Here is a 27212-nt window from a genome sequence, read left to right on the forward strand (position 1 = left end):
TTTTTAAAGCATTATGATTATAAATTGGAGAACAGCTGCTAACACAATTAAGAAATTATAAAATATTATTGCTTTTACTTTCACTCACATTTTGTTTTGTTAGATAATTTTAAACACTAAGAAGTAACTTTTAAAGAAGCTAGGTTGTTCCCAGACAGAGAAACTTTTAATAAGTTTTAAAAACTGAAAACCATTTCCTCTTTAAAAGGCAAAAAGGAAAGTCCAAAGAGAGGAAAAGAAAGCAGGAGAGATCTGAAATGACACAAGTGACTCAGAATGGGAAGATTGTGCACTCCTTGTTGTCCCCTAATGCACACGGAAGTATGCAACAGAAGCTGTGAAAATAACCCAGGTGCGAAGGCCAATGGTTTTCATACATTTTGAGCTTCTCTCCATGATGTACCTTTCCATGTAAAATCTAAATCAGGTGTCCTATACACATAACATGAAATGGAGATGTAATTCAACTGAAGCTGGGAAACAAAAAACTTGCCTAATAGCCTTCTCTCAAACCAGTGATGAGAACCCTGAGTTATTTCTTTGAGAGACTAAGTACAACACAGAATCTCAAGCCCAGAGATTAACAGTTAAAATTATGTCAAATTTCTTCACTGAAAAAAATCCCTATTAGCCTTTGACCTAATTTTGTTAATTTATAATGGAAGTTAACAATCACTAAATGTTATTGCTTATAAATCTCTTTACATAATTTAAAACACTGTTAGTTGTAGCTAGAAGTAGTTATGTCTTTATTTCTTTTAGCTATGTATTCCTTTAAAAGAAGCTCCAGACTTTTAAAATTGCACGTCCTCAGTATTTCCTCAGTTTCTTTTTTTAATACAACATACATACACACACACACACACACACACACACACACTATCTTATATATACTAGCTTAATAAATCACATGGTATTTTAGAACAGATCAAAACTTGGAATAATCATGTGGGAAAAAAGTTGTAGCCTGGTGCGGTGGCTCATGCCTGTAATCTCAGCACTTTGGGATGCCAAGGCAAGCGAATTGCTTGAGGTGAAGAGTTCGAGAGCAGCCTGGGCAACATGGTGAAACCCCATCTCTACAAAAAATTATCAAAGCATGGTGGCACATGCCTGTGGTCCCAGCTACTCGTGAGGTTGAGGTGGATAGATTGCTTGACCCCTGGAAACAGAGGTTGCAGTAAGACCACACCACTGCACTCCACCTGTCCAGCCTGGGTGACAGAGTGAGACCCTGTCTCAAAAAAAATGTTGCTGACGTTTACCAACTTTTTAAAATATTTGCTCTTAGACAACTAGTAAAATTGTTTCTGGTACAAAAGATGCTCATGGTTTTCTTCTAATTACAAATTAAAACATATTGCTATGGTTTTGTTACAAATACTTAATCACATAAATGACAACTTCCCACACAACCAGATTGAAACATGACACCAGTGTTATCAGGCAGAGAATTTAAAATACCACTCTTAATAAAGGCTATAATGGAAAAGCAGATAACAAACAAAAGGTAGTGGATAATATAAACAGAGAGATGAAAACTCTAAGAAAAAAATCAAAAGGAAATATAAAAATTCAAAATCACTGCAACAAAAAGGAAGAGTGCCTTTGATAGGCACATCAGTAGACTAGACACAGCTGAGAAGATAATCAGTGAGCTTGAAATTTGTCATTACCTACTTCCCAAATTGAAATGTGAAGAGAAAAAAAAATCACTTAATAAACAGCATCCAAGGAGTGTGGAACAATTAGAAAAGGTGTAATATACATTACATGTAATAGAAGAAAGAAAAAAGAAAATGAAGCGAAAGAAACATTGAAATGATCATGGCTGATCGTTTTCAGTAATTCATGATGTATAGCAAACTATAGATAGATGAACCTCAGAGAAGACCAAATAGGATAAATACCAAGAAAGTATAGCCAAGCATATTATATTCAACTACAGAAAACAAAAGACATCTTGAAGAAGTCAGTGAAAAAATGATAAGAATTATAGGATACTTATAATCAGAAACCATGTGTAAACCATGTGTGTTAGTCCGTTTTCATACTGCTGATATAGACATACCAAAGACTGGGCAATTTACAAAAGAAAGAGGTTTAATGGACTTACAGTTCCACATGGCTAGGAAGGCCTCACAATCATAGCAGAAGGCAACGAGAAGCAAGTCACATCTTACGTGGATGGCGGCAGACAAAGAGAGAGCTTGTGCAGGGGGATATCCTCTTTTTAAAACCATCAGATCTTGTGAGACTCATTTACTATCACAAGAACGGTGCAGGAAAGACCTGTCCCCATAATTCAATCACCTCTCACCAGGTTCCTCCCATGACATGTGGGGATTGAGGAGTTAAAATTCAAGATGACATTTGGTTGGGGACACAGCCAAACCATATAATTCCATGCCAGCCCCTCCCAAATCTCAGTCCTCACATTTGAAAACCAATCATGCCTTCCCAGCAGTCCACAAAAGTCTTAACTCATTTCAGCATGACTCAAAAGTCCACAGTACAACATTTCATCTGAGACAAGGCAATTTCCTTCTGCTTATGAGCCTGTAAAATCAACGGCAAGTTAGTTACTTCCTAGAAACAATGGAGGTTCAGGCATTGGGTAAATATAGCCATTCCAAATGGGAGAAATTGGCCAAAATGAAGGGGCTACAGGTGACACGCAAGTGTGAAATCCAACAGGGAAGTCAAACCTTAAAGCTCCAAAATGATCTCCTTTGACTCCATGTCTCACATCCGGGTCACGATGATGCAAGAGGTGGGTTCCCATGGTCTTGGGCAGCTCCGTCCCTGTGACTTTGCAGGGTACAGGCTCCCTCTCAACTGCTTTTATGGGCTGGCATTGAGTGTCTGTGGCTTTTCCAGGCACAGGATGTAAACTGTCAGTGGATCTACCATTCTGGGGTCTGGAGGATGGTGGCCCTCTTCTCACAGACCCACTAGACAGTACCCCAGTAGGGACTCTGTATAGGGGCTCTGACCCCACATTTCCCTTCTGCACTGTCCTAGCAGAGGTTCTCCATGGGATCCCCACCCTGCAGTAAATTTCTGCCTGGACATCCAGGCATTTCCATATATCCTCTGAAATCTAGGTGGCGGTACCCAAACCCAAATTCTTGACTTCTCTGCACTGGCAGGCTCAACATCATGTGGAAGCTGACAAGGCTTGTGGCTTGCAACTTCTGAAGCCATGGCCTGAGCTCTACATTGGCCCCTTTATTCACAGCTGGAGCAGCTGGGAGGCAGGGCACCAAGTCCCTAGGCTGCATACAGCACAGGGACCCTGGGCCTGGCCCATGAAACTGCTTTGTCCTCCTAGGCCTCTAGGCCTGTAATGGAAGGGGCTGCCGTGAAGACCTCTGACATAACCTGGAGACATTTTCTCCATTGTCTTGGTTCTTAACATTTGGTTCCTCATTACTTATGCAAATTTCTGCAGCTGGCTTGAATTTCTCCTCAGAAAATGGGATTTTCTTTTCTATTGCATTGTCAGGCTACACATTTTCTGAACTTTTATGCTCTGCTTCTCTTATATAACTGAATGCCTTTAACAGCACCCAAGTCACATCTTGAGTGCTTTGCTGCTTAGAAATTTCTTTTGCCAAATACCCTAAATTATGTCTCTAAAGTTTAAAGTTTCACAAATCTCTCTAGGGCAGGGGCGAAATGCTGCCAGTCTCTTTGCTAAACATAACAAGAGTCACCTTTGCTCCAGTTCCCAACAAGTTCCTCATCTCCATCTGAGACCACCTCAGCCTGGATTTCATTGTCCATATCATTATCAGCATTTTGGTAAAAGCCATTCAACAAGTTTCTAGGGCGTTCTAAACTTTTCCACATTTTCCTGTCTTCTGAGCCCTCCAAACTGTTCCAACCTCTCCTGTTACCCAGTTCCAAGTCACTTCCACATTTTCAGGTATCTTTTCAGCAGCACCCCACTCTACTGGTACCAATTTACTGTATTAGTCTGTTTTCACACTGCTGATGAAGAAATACCCAAGATGGGGCAATTTACAGAAGAAAGAGGTTTAATGGACTTACAATTCCACATGGCTGGGGAGGCCTCACAATCATGGAGGAAGGCAAGGAAGAGCAAGTCACATCTTACATGGATGGAGGCAGGCAAAGAGAAACAGCTTGTGCAGGGAAACTCCTCTTTTTAAAACCATCAGATCTCATGAGACTCATTCACTATCACGAGAACAGCACAGAAAAGACCCACCCCCTTAATTCAATCACCTCCCACTAGGTTCCTCCAATGACACGTGGGAATTGTGAGAGTTACAATTTAATATGAGATTTGGGTGGGGACACAGCCAAACCATATCATCAAATAAGAGAGTAGAGTACATTTTTTGAATTGTCAATTAGGAAAAAGAACTCTACATTTCTACACACAGCAAAATTATCCTTCAAAAACGAAGAATAAAAACTTTCTCAGACAAACAAAACTTAGAAAATTCATCACCAGCACATCTGCCCTTCAAGAAACATTAAAAGAAGTTCTTCAGTGAGAAGAGAAATGATGTGTTAGAAACTTAGATCTAAAAAAAGAACATCAGAGAAGCACTAAATGAAGGTAAAATTAAATTTTTTTTTTATTTTTAATTGATCTAATATGTAACATTTGTTCAAAATAATACTAGTAACAATATATTGTATGATTGTAGCATACAGGTAAATGAAATGACTGATAGCAATATTATAAAGAGTTGAGGGGAAGAATTGAGAATACTGTATTGAAAGATGACCCTACTACCTAGGAAGCAGTTTTATGAAAGTGGACCTAATTGCAAATGTATATTGCAAACTCTAGGGCAAGTACTCAGTTTTTTAAGAAAAGTATAATTTATATGCTGATAATAAAAAACAAAATAGAAACCATATGCAATGATTAAAACTAGAGAAGGTAGAAAAGAGAAAAGAAATGAAAAAAAAACACAGGTAATCCATAGAAAACAAATACTAATAATCACTTTAAATGTGAAAGGTCTGCAGCATCATTTAAAAGACAGAGATGTTCATGCTTAGAATGGAATATTCTTCATAATTATAAAGAAGTGAACTATCAAGCTATGAGAACATCTGGATAAACTTTAAATGCTTATAGCTGGGTGAAAGAATCCCACCTGAAAAGGCTACAGACTATATGATCCCAATTGAACAGCATGTTGAAAAGAACAAAACTAGAGGAACGGTAAAACAATGAGAGGCTGCCAATGATTCAAGGCGAGAGGAGGAGGATTGAATAGGTGAAGCACAGGCCTTTTTTGAGTGGTGAATCAATTTTGTATATATTAATGGTGGATACATGACATACCTTTGTCAAAAGCCATTGAAATTTACAGCACAAAGAGTAAACCTCAATTATGTAAATTTTTACAAAATCATCTAGGAGGGCTAGGATCCTAGGAAAGAATGCAAACTGTGACAAAATTATTTACACATGTTCTGATTGTAACAAATAATCTCACTGTATGGGGTATGGAGAGGGAAAAGTTGCTGATCTAATAAACTTTGAAAATTAATGTAATCCATAAGACTGAAGTCAAAAGGAATTACCAGTAAGCAATATGCTGCACTTGATAAAGCTACTTTCCATAAGGGTACAGGTTAATGATTCTGCTAATGTTATACAAGTGTACTGAAATTAAACAGGTAAACAAATGATGGTGATGGGAGTCAGTCACTGTTAGAATAGAAGTTTATAGATGAACAAGGGAAGAAGCCTAGAATATAAATTCATGTTTAGCTAAATATAGATACATATGTAGAAACATTTATGGACATGTGGATGTACCTTAGTTAGTATGCACACATATATTCCCTTGGTCTGTCAGCTGTCACCTAAAAGACACCTTAGCAGCAACAAGCGTGGCTGACACTCAGATTTTGGTTTCTGATACCATTCTCCAATAAAGGGGCCAGGGCTCCTTAGAGAAACGCTAATTCTACGACTGGGCAGGAAATATATAAAAATAACCTGAAGTATTAGATACTGCCAAAAAATAAGGAAGAACTAAAAAATTTAAATCTGCAAGTACACACTGAAAGAGTTGTCAATAGCCGTATCTGGAATAATTTGAGCAGTAAAATAAACAAAGCAATATGGAATTGTAACTCAATGTATAAACTAAATATCCGTAAGTCCATAGTGATATAAATAAATGACTGAATATATAAATAAATTAAAGAACATATACAAATATACCCTGAAAAGCAATTCCAAGCAAATTCCAAATAATTCCAAAGTATTATATAACCTGCCCTCAAGGAGGGGAAAATAACTTCCACTCCTTAACTGTGGGCTACATAGTGACTTCCGTCCAGGGTAGAGTGTAGAAAAGGGGGAAAATGGCCGGGCGCGGTGGCTCACGCCTGTAATCCCAGCACTTTGGGCACCAGATCACGAGGTCAGGAGATCGAGACCATCCTAGCTAACATGGTGAAACCCCGTCTCTACTAAAAATACAAAAAAATTAGCCAGGCTTGGTGGCGGGCGCCTGTAGTCCCAGCTACTTGAGAGGCTGAGGCAGGAGAATGGCGTGAACCCAGGAGGCGGAGCTTGCAGTGAGCCGAGATTGCGCGACTGCACCCCAGCCTGGGTGACAGAGCAAGACTCTGTCTCACAAAAAAAAAAAAAAAAGGTGGGGGGGGAATAAACTTTATAGTGTAGATACTACAACCTCAGCCAGGTCATCAATGTCAACATCAACAGCAATACATAATATCAATACTTGAAATGATATGATAAAAATGGTACTTTTTCTCACTGGTTTTCCTCCCAAAACCACATATTCCCAGACTAATCATAAGGACAAACTCACAAATTCCAATAAAGGGACATCCTACAAAATCTCTTATCTATATTCCTGAAAACTGTCAAGTTCGCAAAAACAAGGAAAGTCTAAGAACTGTCACAGCCAAGAAAAGACTAAGGAGGCATGACTATTAAATGCAATATAATATCCTAGATAGAGGGCTAGGAAAGGAAAAGGACATGAGATAAATACTAGAGAAATCTGAATAAATCATGAACTTAATAATAATATTACAATGTGCACTTATTAATTTTTAACAAAAGTACTATATGAATGAAGATGTTAATAATAAGGGTATAAGCTATATGGGAATGCTATGTTCTAGCTTCTCAATTATTCTGTAAAACTAGAACTGTTTTGCCTGTAATCCCAGTACTTTGGGAGGCCGTGACGGGCGAACCACGAGGTCAGGAGTTTGAGACTAGCCTGGCCAACATGGTGAAACCCCATCTCTAATAAAAATACAAACAATTAGCTGGGCATAGTGGCAAGACGCCTGTAATCCCAGCTACTTGGGAGGCTGAGGCAGGAGAATGACTTGAAACCGGGAGGCAGAAGTTGCAGTGAGCTGAGATAGCACCACTGTCCTCCAGCCTGGGTGACACAGCAAGACTCCATCTCAAAAAAAGAAAAGAAAAACAGCTAGAACTGTTTTATAAGATAAAATCTTTTCTTAATTCAGGAAATAACAAGGTAGAATATTAACATACAAAAGTTACTAATCTTCATATAGACAAACAATAATCACTTAGGCAATACAGAGAAAAAATAATCTGTTTACAAATGCAATAGAAATAACAACTTATTTAAAAATAAATTTGGAAAAAATGAGCTAAATTTTTTTGAGAAAAACTTTCAAATATGCCAGGTCCACATAAAAACCTGCACATATATTTATAGCAGCTTTATTCATAACTGCCAAAAATTGGAAGGAACCAAGATCTTCTTTGGTAGGTGAATAGATAGATATACTGTGGTACATCCAGACAATGGATATTATTCAGTGACACAAGCATGAAAAAAAGCTGCCAAGCCAGAAAAAGACATGGAAGAAACTTAAATGCATATTACCAAGTGAAAAAAAACAAGCCAGTCGGAAAACGCTACATACTGTATGATTCCAACTATATGATATTCTGGAAGAGGCAAATTATGGAGACAATGAAGATCAGCAGTTGCCAGGGCTTAGAGGGAGGGGATGTATAGGCAGAACACAGAAGGCTTTTAGGGCAGTTAAACTACTTTTATTACATTATGATGGTGTTTAATGTCCAAACCCATAAAATATACAACCAAGAATATACCCTGATGTCAGCTACAGACTTTGGGCAAAAATTATTTGTCAATGTAGGTTCACCAATTGTAACAAATGTACCCACTCTGGAGGAGGATGTTGATAACGGGAAAGGCTGTGTGTGTTTGTGTGTTTGTGTGTGTGTGTTGTGGAGGCTATCTCTGTAACTTTTATTCAATTTTGCTGTGAACCTAAAAAATAGTCTATTAAAAAAAAAATAAAAAAACTCGGCTGGGCACGGTGGCTCACTCCTGAAATCCCAGCACTTTGGGAGGCCGAGGCGGACAGATCACCTGAGGTCGTAAGTTCAAGATCAGCCTGACCAACATAGAGAAACCCCGTTTCTACTAAAAATACAAAATTAGCCGGGCGGGGTGGCACATGCCTGTAATCCCAGCTACTCAGGAGGCTGAGGCAGGAGAATTGCTTGAACCTGGGAGGTGGAGGTTGCAGTGAGCCGAGACTGTGCCATTGCACTCCAGCCTGGGCAATAAGATGAAACTCTGTCTCAAAAAACAAAAGCAAACAAAAAAACTTCTATTAAGGTACAGGTAAGCAGCAACCTACTTTCGCATTGGGCCTCTGGAATCCCGGCAGGATGAAATCCCCTCAACCACCATGGCATTGGAGTTGCCAGGGAAAGCTGCTTAGAGAAGTGGTAGGATCAGAACTCCAGCCAGGGTGGAGCCCAGAGGGTTTGGTGTGGGATTGTCTGTAGCGCAGCACAGCCAGGGACACCCATCACCTTAAGCTCGACTTGCTTCCATAGGAGACTTTAGCCATAGGAGAACTGTTGGACCTGAACTCTGCAGGGCTGTCTTGCTTCTGAGATGGAGTTGATTAGACCTGGGCAACCCTCAGTCTACTGGCCTCTTCTGGGGCCCCATCCTGGCCGAACCTGCTTGCAGTGAAGCCCCCAGGTACCCGTGGGTGTCTGCATCATAGCTCCTGCTCTGGTGGACTGCACCTGATAAGCAGAGTGCTCCTGCAGAGTGGCCCCCAAAACACACACCAGGCCATCTGTGTCCTCCCCTCACTGCAGCCTCCCCCAGCCACTGTGCCCGCATGAACACACCACAGCCACCCCCCACATCACTTAGCCAGTGCCTATGCATGCCCTTGGGTTGGATCTTGCTTTTACTTCCCCGACAGTGCACATGAACTCTGCACTATGCCATGCCACTACTGCCTGCATGAGGGTACCCCACCACCCTTCTCCCCACCACACCACCATTGTCCTAGGAGCATTGGCAGGCATGAAACCTGCCTGCCTCACCTCTGCCAGCATCCTGCCCCTGTGCCAACACTGCCATCCGTGCTAAACTAGGCACACAGAACAGTGGACCTGCCCCCAGCCCTGAGCGGCCACCATGCCAGCATGAACACACGCAGAGGGCACACATAGTCCTGCACCCACCACAAACATACAACATACCAGAATCTCTGGGACACAGCTAAAGCAGTGGTAAGACGGAAATTTGTAGCACTAAATGCTTACATCAGAAAGTTAGAAAGATCTCCAGCTGACAACCTAACATTACAATTAAAAGAACTAGAAAAGCAGGAGAAAACCCACCCCAAAGCTAGCAGAAGACAAGAAATAACCAAAGTGAGAGCTGAGCTGAAGAAGATCGAGACACAAAAAACCATTCAAAACATCAACAAAATCAGGATTTTTTTTTTGTAAAAATTAATAAGATAAACTGCTAGCTAGACTAATAAAAAGAAAAGACAGAAGATCCAAGTAAACACGATCAGAAACAGAAAAGGGAATATTACTACTGACTCCATAGAAACACAAAGAATCGGCCAGGCACTGTGGCTCACGCCTGTAATCCCAGCAATTTAGGAAGCTGAGGCAGGCGGATTATGAGGTCTGGAGTCTGAGACCATCCTGGCCGACATGGTGAAACCCCATCTCTACTAAAAATACAAAAAATGAGCCAGGCGTGGTGGCACGTGCCTGTAGTCCCAGCTACTTGGGAGGCTGAGGCAGGAGTATCGCTTGAATGCAGGAGGCGGAGGTTGCAGTAAGCCCAGATCGCACCACTGCACTCCAGCCTGGTGACAGAGCGAGACTCCATCTCAAAGTCTCAAAAAAAAAAAAAAAAAAAAGAAAAGAAAAAGAAAAAAGAAATACAAAGAATCATCAGAGACTATTATGAACAACTCTATGCAAACATACTAGAAAATCTAAAATAAATGGATAAATTCCTGGACACAGACAACCTTCTAAGACTGAACCATGAAGAAACTGAATCCCTAAACAGACCAATAATGAGCTCTATAATTGAATCAGTAATAAATAGCCTACCAAAAAAAAAAAAAGAAAGAAAGAAAAGCCCTGGACCTGATGGATTCATAGCTGAATTCTACCAGATGTACAAAGAAGAGTTGGGGCCTTTCCTACTGAAACTTTTCCAAAAAATTACAGAGAAGGAGCCCCTCTTCAACTCAGTCTATGAGGCCAGCATCATCCTGAACCAAAACCTGGCAGAGACACAACAAAAAAGGAAGACTTCAGGCCAATATCCTTCATGAGCATTGATGCAAAAATCCTCAACAAAATACCTGCAAAAATCCAGCAGCACATCAAAAAACTAACCCACCACAATTAAGAATGCTTTATTCCTGGGATGCAAGGTTGGTTCAACATGTACAGATCAATAAATGTGAACTAATGAAGAAAACATTCCAAGCTCAATGGTCACGCTGCGCAAAGTAATAATTTGTAGACTCGATGTTATTTCTATCAAACTACCAATGACATTTTTCAGAGAACTAGAAAAACTATTTTAAAATTCATATGGAACCAAAAAAAGGCCTGAATAGCCAAGGCAGTTATAAATACAAAGAACAAAGCTGCAGGCATCACGTTACCTGACTTCAAACTATACTACAGGACTATGGTAACAAAAAACAGCATGGTACTGGTACAAAAACAGACACAAAGACCAATGGAATAGAGAATAGAGAGCCCAGAAATAAGGCACATCTACAATCATCTGATCTTTGACAAAGCTGACAAAAACAAGCAATCAGGAAAGGATTCCCTATTCAATAAAAGGTGCTGGGATAACAGGCTAGGCATGTGCAGAAGACTGAAACTGGACCCCTTCCTCACACAGGATACAAATATCAACTCAAAATAGATTAAAGACTTAAATGTAATACCCAAAATTATAAAAACCTTGGAAGATAACCTAGGCAATACCATTCAGGATGTGGGAAGGGGCAAAGATTTCATGACGAAGACACTGAAGGCAATTGCAACAAAAGCAAAAATTGACAAATAAGATCTACTTAAACTAAGAGCTTCTGCACAGCAGAAGAAATTATCAACAGAGTAAACAGAAAATCTACAGAATTGAGGAATATATTTGCAAATTATGCAAATATTTTCTGACAAAAGTCTAATAGCATCTCTAAGGAACTTATATAAATCTATAAGAAAAAAAGCAAACAATCCCATTGAAAAGTGGACAAGAACAGACACTTTTCAAAAGAAGACATACATGCGTCCAATAAGCATATGGAAAAAAGCTCAATATCACTGATCATTAGAGAAGCGTAAATCAAAACCACAATGAGATACCATCTCACACCAGTCAAAATGGCTATTAATAAAAAGTCAAAAAATAATAGGTGCTGGCAAGGTAGCAGAGAAAAAGGAAAGCTTATACACTGTTGGTGGGAGTGTAAATTATTAGTTCAACCATTGTGGAAGATCTGATTCCTCAAAGATCTCAAAACAGAACTACCATTCAACCCAGCAACCCCATTACTGGGTATATACCCAAAGAACTATAAATCATTCTGCCATAAAGGCATATGCATGCATATGTTTATTGTAGCAGTATCCACAATAGCAAAGACATAGAATCAACCTAAATGCTCATCAATGACAGATTTAATAAAGAAAATGCAGTACGTATACCCCATGGAATACTATGCAGCCATATAAAAGAATGAGATCATGTCTTTTACAGAAACATGAATGGAGCTGGAGGACACCATCCTTAGCAAAGTAATGCAGGAACCAAAAACCAAATACCACATGTTCTCACTTATAAGTGGGAGCTAAATGATGAGAACTCATGGACACAAAGAGGGGCACGACAGACACTGGGGACTACCAAAGGGTGGACGGTGGCAGGAGGGAGAGGATCAGGAAAAATAACTGTTGGTTACTAGTCTTAATACCTCGGTGATGAAATAATCTGTACAGCAAACCCCCGAGACACAAGTTTATCTATATAACAAATCTATACAAGTACCCCAGCACCTAAAATAACATTTTTTTAAAAACTCCAGAACATACAAAATGTACTTAAAAAAATAGAAATGCACCCCATGATCTACAAATAAACATCACAAATATGTAAATTCTCCTATGTTAATATAGTTGAATCCTATCTTAATAAAAATACTACAAGATAATTTTCTGGAATAAAACTTGTGGGAAAAATATCTAGCCACTTGCAGTGGCTAATGCCTGTAATCCCAGCACTTTGGGAGGCCAAGACAGGTGGATTACTTGAGGTCAGGAGTTCGAAACCAGCCTGGCCAACATGGCAAAACCCCATCTCTACTAAAAATACAAAAATTAGCTGGGCATGGTGGCAGGCGCCTGTCATCCCAGCAATGGGGGAGGCTGAGACATGAGAATTGTTTGAACTGGGGTTCGGAGGTTGCAGTGAGCTGAGATCACGCCACTGCACTACAGCCTGGTTGACAGAGTGAGTCTGTCTTAAACAACAAACAAACAAACAAACAAAACAGAATAGAGAAATAAAGCAAGAAAGCATCTAAGAATATCCCGAAAAAAAAAAAAAAGTCAATGAAGAGGGATTAGCCCAATTAGAAATGAAAATATACACTAGGTGATCTGAAATCAGTCTATACTGGTTCTCATATCCACAGCACAATATAACAATAAAAGAAAGTCTAGAAATAAATCTATATTTGGCAGGTAATAAGGATGAAATCTCAGAAATGTTTGAAAAAGATAGACTTTTTTAAATGAATGAGGTTAGGAAAACTGTATACTCATTAGGCTTGACATAAAATGAATGTGAACAACATACTCTATAGCAGAATAAACTTCAAATGAATTTTTAAAAATCTAACAGTTAATAAAAAAGTAAAATACAGAAACAGAAGAACATCTGGATAAATTATTTACATCCTCATTGTGGGTAAACTCTAGCAAAGACTCAAAATGCAATGCAATGAAATAAAAAATTGATAAATTCAACTACAGGCATATTAAACACTAATTGAATGACAAAAACACCACAGTCAAAATCAAACTATAAGTAATTAGAAGAAAGTATCGACAACATGCAACTCCAATAAAAAGATAATATCCCTAAATGTATAAAAAACTCATAAAAATCAAGAAAAAAGAAGAACATTAAAATGATCTTCATTTTAAATAAGAGGTATTAAGACTCCACAAATATGTCATTTCTACCCTGTTAGACTAGCAAAATATTTAAAATCTTAATAATACACTCTGTTGGTGTGGCTGTGGAGAAATAGCACTTTCATGCATTGGTGGTTAGATTGTAAGAGTTATTTTTGCTAAGATAGAAATCAATCTTTGGCAATTTCAATAAAAAATCTGAATGAGTTCATTATTTGTAGATATTATAGAAAATATTAAAAACAAATTACATGGTTTACTATGTAGTACTAAAAATAAGATGAGGAAAATTTGTATGAGATAATTAGAAGTGATATTCAAGATGTTCAGTTAAGTGGGAAAAAACAAGTATAAGAATATATAGGTATCAGAAGCATTTTCTGTATGAAAGAAGGAAATTTAAGAATATTTTCTTTCAAACAGAAACACAGGGTAGATAATTAGTCATTAACCAAAATGGTTAACTACAAGATGCAGGTGTGAATGAATGAAAGAATTAAGAATGGATATCAGACTTGTGCAAGCATGCATTTGTATCTATGGTGATTTTTTATTCATATAAAGGTCAAAATGTCACAAAATAAATACACATTTTTTAAGACAGCAAACCATAAATTAAATATAAAAATAAGAATTGATCCTAATAGTTATTAACAGAGAAAAACAATAAAGATTTAAGTCAAGAAAATTTTGATCACAGTACTCTGTACACTCTTGGTTGGAAATATTATAACAAAAGAATCTTGAACTTTACATGGTAATGGTACTGGTAAAACGATTCTGAAAATATTTTGTGTGATTGTAGCTAGTGAATGTTTAAAGATATTGTTATATTGGAGAACTAGAATTCTTAATGTAAGAAGAGATACCAAACTGGAATGAAAAATGATACGAAAATATTCTCGATCTTGTATTTGAATAAGAGGTATTATTTTTCATCATGTAATATTTCTTAGCTAGTAACAGTAAAAGAATGACACCTCAATTGCAACAAAAACACACATAACACCGAGGTTTTGATGACTAAATATAATTCTTCACTACAAGGAACTAGAACTCTTTGGAGATATGGCTGTTTCTGGCTAAGGTAACGTGTGCAATGAACGTTGAATATTTTGTTGGGCGAGAAGGCAAAAAAACTGCCCCAAACCTAGAGATCGTGACTAAAAACACAGAGAAGCTGGTTTAAAAGTTCTCCCCTAAAAATTTTTGGGACTAATTAGCTAAAAAAATTAATGACTTCCGTAGTGTTAATGTATTAAAACATTTCATCAATCCCATCCATAACAGTGAGAGAGAAATTGAAACAGCTTTGCTTTGTAGAAAAATCACAACTAATACATATAGAATGAAGAAAATAAAATCACTATTTTGCCACCAGAAATGTACTAATTGACTAAAGCAAGAATCATCAATGGATGCTAAATTCATTAGGTGAAAGTGTTGTTGAAAAACAGGGATGTTACTGTGGTCTCTAAGTATCCTCAAACAGATAATTGAGAACAAAAGAAAAAGTGTTTCTTCACAATGCAGAGACATTGCAGACACCGCCTTCACCAAGTAAAACCTATCTATCATTACTGAAACAAAATAGCTTGTATGCACTGGTGTTCTGCTAAATGTTTAACAATTGACTCTAAAACACATGCATATAAAAAGATGAAAATGCTTATATAATATTTACAAATATTAATAGAAACGATATGTAACACAATTTTTTTTTTTTTGAGATGGAGTCTCACTCTGTTGCACAGGCTGGAGTGCAGTGGCACGATCTTGGCTCACTGCAAGCTCCACCTCCTGGATTCACGCCATTCTCCTGCCTCAGCCTCCCAAGTAGCTGGGACTACAGGCACCCACCACCACGCCTGGCTAATTTTTTGTATTTTTAGTAGAGATGGGGTTTCACCATGTTAGCCAGGATGGTCTCGATCTCCTGACCTTGTGATCCGCCCTTCTCGGCCTCCCAAAGTGCTGGGATTACAGGCGTGAGTCACCGCACCCAGCCATGTAGCACAATTACAAATAACATATAATACTTTTTATTGTAAACTGCATATAATAAATCAATTCTGAAAGAATATTTTCAGTTTTATTGCCAAATTGTCATCAATGCATGTTTTGGTTGTTAAGTGATGAATAAGTGTAGTTCTAACATGGATGTTGGTTAATATGTTTGTTTACGTTAATGAGTAAGACCAACAAAAAGCAATAAAGATGTATGCCAGAACTTAATCAATGGCATAAGCTACCTTTTACTAAATTGGATAATAGTTTTCAAACACTAAATAGCAATTTCTTCACTTTTTTATTTTGGTGTTACTCACAAGGTAATTGTTATACACACAGCACAATTATAAGTTTAGTCTACATTATTAACATTTTTCTCCATCACTTTCTGACAATCAGTATCATAAACCATGCTCTGATTTGTAGCATTTGCCAATTCTTGCAATGTAAGTACTGCACAATGGCCTACTTCCAGCTATTAAGGTGACATCACTGAAAGCGGAGTATAGAAGAGAGTAACATAACACAACATCGTGTTGTATTATCTCCACGACAGATGTAAATTTGGTAAAATAATTAAGAAGGAATGAAACTTTAGTATCTATTACATTTGCTTAATATATATTATTTGTGAGTTCACAATTTTTTTTTTTTTTGAGATAGAGTCTCGCTGTCGCTCAGGCTGAAGTGCACTAGCATGATCTCAGCTCACTGCAACCTCCACCTCCTGGATTCAAGCAATTTTCCTGCTTCAGCCTCCTGAGTACCTGGGATTACAGGTGCATGCCACCATGCCCAGCTATTTTTGTATTTTTTTAGTAGACATGGGTTTCACCATGTTGGCTAGGCTGTTCTCAAACTCCTAACCTCAAGTGATCTGCCCACCTCAGCCTCTCAAAGTGGCTTGAGCCACCGCGCCCAGCCTAGTTCACATAATTTAATATTTAATAATGACCATGTTTAATAACTAGCTCAGAGACTTCTTGAGACTTTTTTTTTAGCAATCAGCTTCCAGCAAACCACTGCTTTGATGTGCCTCCTGTGCAACGCAGTGAGGATACAATATCAGCTTCATAGCTCTTCTACAAAAGATATTTAATCTTGTAATTATCAGGAAACAATCAGGAACATCCAGAATGTTAGATATTCAAACAGCCCTCTAGCTTGGAATCTTCAAAATTATAAATGTCGTGGAATACCACATTTAAAAAAACACAGTAGGGGGACTGTTCCGGATTAAAGAAAACCAAGAGGCATGACAAGAAAACCCAATGCGTGAATCTGAATTACATACAATGGCAGGAGGCAGGGACAGAAAAAAATTTAAAACTAAAAACAATAATTAGAGAAATTGGAATATGAACCACATATTAAATAATACAATATCAACATTAAATCTGTTAAGTATAATAATATTGAGGTTATATTGGAGAATGCCATTGATTTTATGAGATATGCGGAACAGCAAAAATAAGTTTGTGGACTGGGTTTGGTGCCTCATGCCTTAATCCCAGCAGTTTGGGAGGCTGAGGCAGGTGGATAACCTGAGGTCAGGAGTTCAAGATTAGCTTGGGCAACATGGCAAAATCCCGACTCGACAAAAAATTTTTAAAAAAGTAATTAGGCATGGTGGCACGTCCCTGTGGTCCCAGCTACTCTGGAGGCTAATGTCGAGGGATGGCTTGAGCCCAGGAGATGGAGGTTGCAGTGAGCCAAGATTGTATCAATGTACTCCAGCCTGGGCAACAGAGCCACATCCTGTCTTGAAAATAACAACAAAATTTTGTGCATAGATATATAAATAACAATAAACGATATATATCTATATAGAGAGAAAAGAAAGAAAATAAAATAGCAAAACTTATTAAATCTAAGTAAAAGAACAAAATTACTCCAAAGAAAAAATAAAAGCCCGCAGTCTTCAAAAAGTATATGAAAGAAATAATAATAAACCCAAATATATATGTATATATGTATGCATTAAATTTAAAATTTTTATTTTCAAAGACAAAGTTTGAAACTTTCTCCTTGAATCCAGAACAATTATTTTAGTTGCTATTTATTGAGCAACAGGTGTGGATCAAGAATCTGGCAATTTACTTTATCTATATTATCTCAATGCCTCCAACCACATGATGACATAGTGATTCTTATTGTTACAGATAACAAACTTTGAATACTGACTATCTTTGGGCAATGATATCATGCTATATAACCAACAATCCATAATGGTCAAAGAAAAATTGTTTCTATATGGCCTTGTATTTTGTTGAGGCAAAGAAAACAATAGTAGGCTTATTTGTGATAATTCTTTATGTATTTTGCTCATTTGATGATAAAAATCCTTATTTAAAAAACAAATTGGGCTGGGCACAGTGGCTCACACCTATAATTCCAGCACTTTGGGAGGCCGAGGTGGGCAGATCACCTGCCATCAGGAGTTTGAGACCAGCCTGGCCAGCATGGTGAAACCCCGTTGGTTTCACTCCTAAAAATACAAAATACAAAAATATTAAAAATACAGAAATCAGCCAGGTGTGGTGGCATGCACCTGTAATCACAATTACTTGGGAGGCTGAAGCAGAAGAATCGCTTGAACCCGGGAGGTGGAGGTTGCAGTGAGCTGAGATTGCACCACTGCATTCCAGCCTGGGAACAAAGGGAGACTGTTTCAAAATGAAATGAAATGAAATAAAATAAAAGATGGATTGACAATGATCAAACATCTGAATCTTTACCCATCACTCTCTCTAAATAAGAGTAATTTAACACTGATCTTCATTTCTTCACAATTTCAAATTTCTGCACTATATGACCAGGAAAGCCAAAGTTTCCCCCAGGCTTTCTGGTCATGTTGTTTGCCTCTGCCCTATGTGATTTTTCTCCTGACTCAGTGAAGGGAATTCTAAAATCTGACAGATTAGCAATGAAATCTTTTACACCATTTCCTAAGATTCCTCTCAGATTTATGGCTGCACACTTAGGGATATCATGATGCAGAAATGTTAGGTGAGAAATAAAACTATATTTTCCCCTTTCTTACTTCAGTGGAGCACAATTGCCATTTATTCACACTGTATTTCCTCACACAATATGTTCTTCCAACCCAAGGCTATAAATTTGAAAATATTTATAGGCAAGATTACCCCTGATGCCATTTATACCTTGATGGCTTTGTGTTTCAGCTCCTAAGAGCCACTCATATGTCATATGAATGGCTTACAACCATGTACTGCCTTGGATATTTCTCTGTCAAATGCAGGGCCCTTCTTTGACTACAATACTCTTGATTCAATTTATTATTAATAACACACCCTGCTAATGACTTCAAAGAAAGCCTCTTTATGTGTGTTCAGAGGTTTCCCAACCCTGGCTTTCTAGGTTTTACAAGTCAGTTTTAGATTTTGAGAGTGAGGGTTGTGTTCCTCCCTTTTCTCCTACATATATTTTTATAAAAATATTCAAATTATAACATTTCTCACACTACAATAGACCATCATAATTGTCCCTCTCATTGTGTCATATTTTTCAAGTGAAGGACATGGACAGATACTGCAAGCATTATACAGCTCTGGGTGGGAATCAGGCAGACAGGCCTGCAGGTTGTAGGTAGAAATCCAGCCTCAGTCATCCTGAGATGATGTTTAGGTCAGACAAGAAGGGAATATCCTGGGTGAACTCCAGTAAAGAGACTTTGCTTTCGTCCTGTTCTCCCTTTTCCTGATGATTTTGTAAAGGGACTAGGAAGATCAACTGGGTATGTGGCAATGGGGGCTTTTGTGGTTTTGAAGGTGGCCTCATTAGTGACTATGAGTATCTTGTAACTGCACGCTCCATGTCTGGCATGTTGCATAGCAATCATTAAAGCAGCTATAAACCTTTCAGAGATGTTGCGATTTTGAGCAGCTCCATTTGTGCACAGAGTAGGGACCAAAATTCTAACTAACTAATTACCACATAACATTAAGAGAGCTTAGAAATCCTAAAGAGAGAAAACCTATTCATTGTTCCTCATCCTTCAAATTTTTGCACCAAAAGCAGAGAACCAGAGGAAATGCAATTTTACTTAATAGTAAACCCCCTTCAAGGAGATTAATTAATCCCTCCTCCTTTCAATTCTTTCCAGATGAATGTTGTTAAGTACCAATGTAACGGTATCTGGTATCTTTGAGGTATAGTGAACTCTGAGGAAGGTAATGTTAAGATGCATTTCAAGAGTATAAACAATCCACGAGCAAAGTAGAGAAAAAAATTAGTCTCCTGACATTTTATAATACAATTAGCCTGAAGAACAGAGATCTATGTCATGATTTCTCTAATTTTATCTTTCTAATGATTTAAGCCCTATTCACAATGTCATTAGATATTGGGGTTTCCACTTGTCTTTATGTATTTGTCCTCTCCTAGCTATAAAATGACCTATTGTTTATTGGTCACTGTTGATTAATATACCTGAATAACCCTTTAGGAACATTCTGTCCTATTCTGCAAATCCCACACTGCATGGCTAAAAAGGAAATGCAGCCAACTCATTTTTAAAAGACCTATGTGAGGAAGTACCAGTTGTTATTTTTAAACCATTTGTTATAACAGAAGTAGTTCTGACTTTTCTTCTTAATTGCTTAGATAGTTAATGGAGAGTATCTTCTCTCTTACTTTAGTCTATGCTTCTTTATATTTTTATTTAAGAGATTTTGTCATTGTTGTTGCTGTTGGTTGTGGTGATACTTGAGGAGAAGCAGAGTTTAAGAAAGATAATAATCTAAGAGCATTTCAATAGAAAATTTTCTGAGTCTGGGTACACTGGCTCACGCCTATAATCGCAGCACTTTGGGAGGCCGAGGCGGGAGAATCACCTGAGCTCAGGAGCAGCCTGGGCAACATGGTGAAACTCCAACACTACTAAAAAAACAAAAATTAGCCTGGCATGGTGGTGCAATGCCTGTAATCCCAGCTGCTCAGGAGGCTGAAGAATGAGAACTGCTTGAGCCCAGGAGGTGGAAGTTGCAGTGAGCTTACATCATGCCACTTGACTCTAGCCTGGCAACAGAGTGAGAAGACTCTGTCTCAGATTAAAAAAAAAAAAAAAAAAAAAAAAAAAAGAAAGAAAGAAAATTTTCTGAGAAAATGTTTAATTGCAGTATAGTTTGCTTAACAGTAATTAGTTTAATATTTAAAATTTCAAGAATGTATGAGGTTATAAATTTACAATAAAGAATATTGTTATTTATACCAAAAAAAGCAAAGAGATGACTCCCCAGAATTTAGGATTGAACGCAGATGTCCTCAAACAGTTAAACAATTGTTAAACTGTAAAATCAACATATAATTTGCCAAGATCAGAGACATAAAAAAATCTCCAATTATGGAGAAAATCTCCATCCTAAGACAAATGTATCTTAACTTGCCTCAACATATTTCAGTGAGATTTGGAGGGATGAGGTATAGATAAATATAGATTAAAGTTTTATTGTTTCTGTCATACTCCAGTGGATTGATTTTATACAAACCTTGATAAATAATTTATTTATCTGATAGTGATAAAATATCCCCAAAATAACATCACACATAAGAGAGGTTGACTTAAAATTGTACTTAGAGAGTCACTGAAAACAGTAAAACAAGCAAAACACTGTCTGTTCAAATTCAAGCATTGCCTACAAGTTGATGATAATGTGTATTCTGAGGCAGGTGTTTCCTTATAGAGAAGACGGATAGCCCAGGTTATTAAAGATATATCCCATATGTCTTTTGCAAATATTGTCTCCATGTCTGTGGATTCTCTTTTTATTCTCTTGAAAGTGTCTTTCACAGAGCAGAAAGCTTACATTTTAATAAAGTCTAGCTTATCAATGCTTTCTTTCATGGATCGTGGCTTTGGTGTTGTACCTAAAACGTCATTGCCAAAGCTGTTTACCTAGATTTTTCTCCTATCTTTTAGAAATGTTATAGATTTGTAAATTTATTTAGGTCTTCATCTATTTTTAGTTAGTGTTTGTAAAGTGTATAAAGTCTGTGTCTAGATTCTTTTGTTTGTTACATGTAGATATCCAGTTGCTCCAAAACCATTTGATGAAAAGACTATATTTTCACCATTGTTTTGCCTTGACTCTTTCATCAGTGGTCAGCTGGCTTTATTTATGGGGGTCTATTTCTGGGCTCTGTATTCTATTCCATTGATCTATTTGTCTATTATTTGACCAATATGACACTGTCTTGATTATGGAAGCTTTATGGTAAGTCTTGAACCCAGGCAATGTTGGTCCTCCAGCTTTTTTCTTTTCTTTAAGTATTGTCTTGTCTATTCCAGGTCTTTTAACTCTACATATAAACTTTCAAGTCATTTTGTCAATATCCATAAAATAACTTTCTGAGATTTTGATTGGGATTGCACTGAATGTGTAGACCAAGTTGGAAATAATAGAGCCAGTTTTGAAACAGGATTTAAACAAGATCTGTTCAGCTCCAACATTAACCTTTTGCTATGACACTGTGACAGTAATTAAACAACCATAAATCACAGGTTAAAATTGATATATTTCAAAGACATTTTAAGAATTAGAGACCTCACCACAATGCATAACACTTGTTTTGGGGTAGTTTTCTTCAGTGAATTATAATGCTATAGATACTACTGGCAGAAATTTTCTAGGAAAACAGCAGAGTATAAAAATAATAAATAAGACAAGCATATGGAAAGAAAAAGTCAGTTGCAGAGGAAGAAAAGTTAAAAGGATTGTGTCTTTTTAAGGTGGTGAATAACACTTAGTAAATCATCTCAAATGTTTCTGATTTCTGGCTCTGCTTCCAGAATAACAATCCATTTTAAGCAGTTAAATACCCTGAATTTCTGACAGTGTAATATACAATACTTTATGTATTTTATTGGAAAAATCTTTTAATATATCTGGTCTCATCTATTTCCTAATAGAATATACCACCACCATTATTATGGAACTCAATTATAAAAATATGAACCATTTGACAGAAATTGGCTATCCTGAAAAATTGGAATACATATGCATTATTGATCGAAATATGCTTACAGTACCAAAAAAGCATAGAGCTAGTTCTGTGCTTTTAAAGCTTGATATTATGATACCAAGCAATAGCTGCTGAAATAGAAAGGAGTATACTTTATAAAATTGAAATCAGGTTTTTAAAAAATTTTCTTCAGAGGGCGAACTGGTCCATAATTGTTTTTAAGTTTCTTGCTGAAAAATTGAAATAGGTCCCAGGAGAACTTATGGCACTGATAAAGTAAAACTGTCACTTTCCAGTTTGGTCGTCAAATATATCATCCCTCTGTCTATTACACACAGCAGTTCTGTCACAAATCTTGTTTCTACTTACAATTAATTAAGCAAAACTAAAATGTTTAAAGCTACTACAAATCAAATTTAATTTAAATGGCTACAATAACTTAAACAGAGATAAATGAAATGACTTTCTTATGCTTCATTACTTCCTCTAATTCCTTTTAAAACATTTCTGTAGAAGAAGTTCTGAGGATGAGGATACAGGGGTGGACCAATGAGATCTCAATTAAACTACCAAAGTAATACCTTAACCGCAGGTGGTCCGAGGACCAGTTATTTCCACTTATTCCATTCCCTTTGCCACACAGACACTTTAATGTGAATTTTAAAGACATATATGTTACAATTTTCAGAGTCTGATTTATCTTAAAGCTTTAAAACATATGACATTTCTAATGTAAAAATGTAATCTTGATTTAGGTGCTTAATTAAAAGGATGGCTGCTTTATTAATAACTCGATTATAAGTTTAAAATATGTCTTATAGTATAATCTAATGATTGTACTGTTTTCCCCCATGGGACCTTTAAATACACACAAAATAATTCTATACCCTGATAGAATTCTATTTTTTGTTGTTGCTAAGACAATTTATTTTTGTTATTTCGTGACTTCACTGCATTTTATTGCATTTCTGTGATTTCTTTTTTTACTGCAGCGTCTCTAAAATCTCTTCCTACAGTTTGAGCATAGAATTGAGAGCAAAATGGAATTTACCACAACTAGCTCGAGCAATTTTTTCTTAAATTGAAATCAGATTACACAAATGCTTGTTTTGTTTCAATGGTTATGCAAGAAAATAATTTTTCAGTCAATTATACAAATCTATGCAGAATTTATACACGTATTGCTTATTTTATTTTATCTTTTTATCAAACTTAGCATGTTAGGAAACATTACTAAATTCTGAAAATGTTAGGAATTTAATTAATAATGTATTTGTAGCCTCGACCATCTTAAGAAAAATATATGGTGTTGGCTGGTTAATTTATATTTATTTATTTATTTATTTATTTATTTATTTATTTATTTGAGACAGAGTTTTGCTCTTGTTGTCCAGGCTGGAGTGCAATGGCACAATCTCGGCTCACTGCAACCTCTGCTTCCCAGGTTCAAGTGATTCTCCTGCTTCAGCCTCCTGAGTAGCTGGGATTACAGCGACCCGCCACCACACCTAGCTAATTTTGTATTTTTTAGTAGAGACGGGGTTTCTCCGTGTTGGTCAGGCTAGTCTCAAACTCCCAACCTCAGGTGATCCGCCCGCCTCGGCCTCCCAAAGTGCTGGGATTACAGGCGTGAGCCACAACACCCAGCCTTCTATTTAATTTTTTAATAGGTAGGATTTAATGCCAGTTAATGCTATATAAAATGACATGTATGGAGAAGTCTCATTACCAAAATTGCCTTCTATTCCAGTATCCACTCCCCTTCCACATACACATACTTTTAGGGAACTCTATAACTAGTTTATTTATTTCAGTATTTCTCTTAGGAAAATGTAATGAAATGTATATGTGTATACCCCTACTTTTGTATAAAAAGTAGCTTCCTATATTATGCAAATACACTATTCTCTCCCTTGCTTTCTTTAATAATATTTCCTTATGAACAACTCATATCAGTATATAGACACCTTCATTCATAAAGGAGAACCTACAAACTACTAAGTATTTATTACTAGTTACCAGGAATCAGAAGAATAGACTTTTAGCCATCCTTTGAAGTATATCCATATGCTGTTCAAGACTCTAAAACCTGTAAGGGCTACTCCACAGCTCTAGCACATGGCTTTCCTTTCCAAGGCCCTTCTCCACACAAAGACAAAGGGGAATGTACATTAGCACCATATCATGTACAGGTAAACTAGAGTGGAATAGAGAAAGCCTACAGATATGGAAGTAGCAGAGAGGCCCATGAAGCTGTCCTTATGCCCCAGAGAGATTTGCTTTGCCCCAGTGGGCGTAGCTCCTAATATATCATTGAAAGGACTCCAGGAAAGAGTCCCTGGCACCCAAATATCTCTATATATCATTTACAGAGAAAGTGGGGAAGGGCTTCTCTACTCTAAATGACTATGTAAAAATAGGTCCTTCTTGGTGAAGAAAATGGTCGTGTAGAAAGAGGTAACCGCTGGTTCTCAATGCCTGATAACAGCAGGTTTTTTCACTGCGCTAACTCGGACCTGCTGAGCCAGCTTATTGCAAAGCAAATAAGAGGGAAGGGAATGAGCCTCTGGGGTCATCTGGGTTTGTTTCTCTTCATGAAGTGTTCTTTTTTTTTTTCATAAGCATTGCTGCTTATTCATAGATACATATAGAGATGCAGAATCAAAATGAGACACGAATGCTGTTTATCAGCTGCACTCACTCATAAGTGGTTCCCTTTGTTTTCTTTTGAGACGGAGTCTCGCTCTGTTGCCAGGCTGGAGTGCAGTGGCACGATCTCGGCTCACTGCAACTTCCCTCTCCCCAGTTCAAGCGATTCTCCTGCCTCAGCCTCCTGAGTAGCTGGAACTATAGGCGCGTGCCACCAAGCCTTGCTAATGTTTGTATTTTAGTAGAGACAGGGTTTCACCATGTTGACCAGGATGGTCTTGATCTCTTGACTTTGTGATCCACCTGCTTTGGCCTCCCAAAGTTCTGGATTACAGGCATGAGCCACCATGCCCAGCCGAAGTGGCTTTCTTGTATCTCAGCTTTATACTATGAGATGAAAATTTGAGTCTTAGTAAAATTCAAAATACTGGCCCTTCCAGGTCATTTTCAAATGGCTGAAGCTAGTCAAACCAGGAGTAGCAACTGCCTCTACTGAATAAAATACAACAGTGTAAATCTAATATAATAAAAAGAACTAGACCTGCCTCAGTAGAATATGATCTGGTTTACATTGAGTAACAGGTACTTTATTTAACAGGAATTACTCCAAAGTTTCATGTAAGTATTCATTAGACCTCTTCCACTCTCTGGACACCACTTAAGATCTAAAGGAATATGAGTTGGGGTCCAGCATAAAGACAATTACAGACAATAGGATAAGACAAATGGCACTCTGTTAATAAATCATATATTTTGTTTGTTTGTTTGAGCCAGGGTTTCACTCTCGTAACTCAGGCTGCAATGCAGTGGCATGATCTCAGCTCACTGCAACCTCTGCCTCCTGGGCTCAAGTGATCCTCCCACCTTGGCCTCCCAAGTATCTGGGACTACAAGCCTGCACCACCATGACCAGCTAATTTTTGTATTTGTTGTAGATACAGCGTTTCACCATGTTGCTCAGGCCAGTCTCGAACTCCTGAACTCAAGCAATTCACACGCCTCAGGTTCCCAAAGTATTGGGATTACAGGCATGAGCCACCACACCTGGCAATATTACTATTTTTTTAACCAATACATGGGAAAATATTAGTACTTAAGAGATCTGATAGAGGCAGAAATAGTAAAGCGCAGTTTGTTGAAATAATATGGAAAGTTTTCCTGTAGAATATGCAAATTTTGACTGGTTAGAAAGTCAGAAAGAAATGCTTTTATCCTGAGGATATAAACCTTCTAAATTGTTCTTGAAGGTTGAAATTTTTTGGTTGCTGTTGTGTTGCTTCATGTTTTAATTATTATTATATTTATATCTCTCTTGTTAAATCTTGGCTATGGGGAACAGTGCCATTACTTGAGAAGAATTTACAGGATTAACCTTAAATAGAAGAAACTGGCTCTCATCTAAGTATTAAGAAATTATCTCTGCAACAGTGAACTTATCGGTAATATTATTCAGGGACAATCATTCTATGAAATTTAATTAAACTCCCAATATTCTTCTTTTTTTAAAAAAAGTTTCTATTAGGTTTTTAAAGTACAGCTATAATTCATGTTGTTTGTAACAAAAGTTGCAAAGATTAAACAGAAAAAAACTAATAATATTCCACTTGTCCTCCTTTCTCAGTCCCTGAAGTATAATCAGAATGATATGATATATAGCGTTCTCATTTTATCCAGGTGTTTTATGCATCTGTAGTATCATGTCTTTGTTTCTAGAACAACAGATGACTCTCCGTCATTATTTTTAAAAGCTACATAATACTCCATAGAATAACTGTACCAGGGTATTTCAGACAGCCTTTTGAGGGACACTCACGTTGCTTTCAGTTTTATTTTTTTGTCATTGTTGTGCCAATGCTCTTAACAGTAGAAAAATACCTTTCAATATATATCTATATGTAGTGGCTGTTTTATATCTGTAAGATATGTTTATAAAAGTATGTAAAATATGTTTATATTAGTATGTATATTATGTTTAGTATAGTATGTGTAGTATGTATGTATGTTTATATTA

The 27212-nt window shown here is 37.2% G+C and overlaps 1 protein-coding gene across 1 annotated transcript in view; it reads right to left on the reverse strand.

Annotated features, from left to right (window-relative positions):
- CTNNA3 (catenin alpha 3) overlaps nucleotides 1-27212 on the reverse strand; it is a 1790392-nt gene that overhangs the window by 216580 nt on the left and 1546600 nt on the right. The window lies entirely within an intron of this gene.

Source organism: Nomascus leucogenys, chromosome 18 (genome assembly GCF_006542625.1).
Source record: "Nomascus leucogenys isolate Asia chromosome 18, Asia_NLE_v1, whole genome shotgun sequence".
Taxonomy (NCBI): Eukaryota; Metazoa; Chordata; class Mammalia; order Primates; family Hylobatidae; genus Nomascus; species Nomascus leucogenys.